The sequence below is a fragment of the Morone saxatilis genome, unplaced genomic scaffold, assembly GCF_004916995.1.
Source record: "Morone saxatilis isolate NCDOM2014 unplaced genomic scaffold, NCSU_SB_2.0 Contig24, whole genome shotgun sequence".
NCBI classification, from domain to species: domain Eukaryota; kingdom Metazoa; phylum Chordata; class Actinopteri; family Moronidae; genus Morone; species Morone saxatilis.
This window is the reverse complement of record NW_023339807.1, coordinates 3,132,709-3,133,121: the sequence shown is the minus strand read 5'-3', so window position 1 is coordinate 3,133,121 and position 413 is coordinate 3,132,709. Positions and strand designations below refer to the sequence as shown.

The 413-nt window shown below is 41.6% G+C and overlaps 1 protein-coding gene across 1 annotated transcript in view; it reads right to left on the bottom strand.

Annotated features, from left to right (window-relative positions):
* The window catches only part of LOC118335544 (dolichyl-diphosphooligosaccharide--protein glycosyltransferase subunit STT3B), a 60,767-nt gene that overhangs the window by 58,946 nt on the left and 1,408 nt on the right, over positions 1–413 (bottom strand). The window lies entirely within an intron of this gene.

Sequence of the window (413 nt, the reverse complement as noted above, 5' to 3'; positions counted from 1 at the left end):
AAAAAAAAAGTTTAAAAAAAAACAGCTTTCGTCAGGTATCGCGCTGGCTTGTTTCATCTGAGGTGCTTCATTGTAATCTTTGAAAATCATACTATCAGAAGGAAATACAAACAGGAAGGAGCACAGGGTCTGACAGTTTGGCTAGGCCTCCTTACACCTCGTCTTGCAGCAAAGTCTGCTAACCTAACCTCACTGTCACGCTCACGTCCGAGACAGCGCGAGGAAACCCTTTTCACACTTGAAGTAGATCAGCATGGACCATGACGTGAAGTGTGATGGAAGTCAGGGGTTAAATGAAACTGATAGGAATCTCAACACTTTTATGCACAATAAGAACTACACTTCTATCTGAGGACAAATAAATGTTATTATAAACTTCAGGAGGATACTTTGCCTGTGGGGATAATATGCAG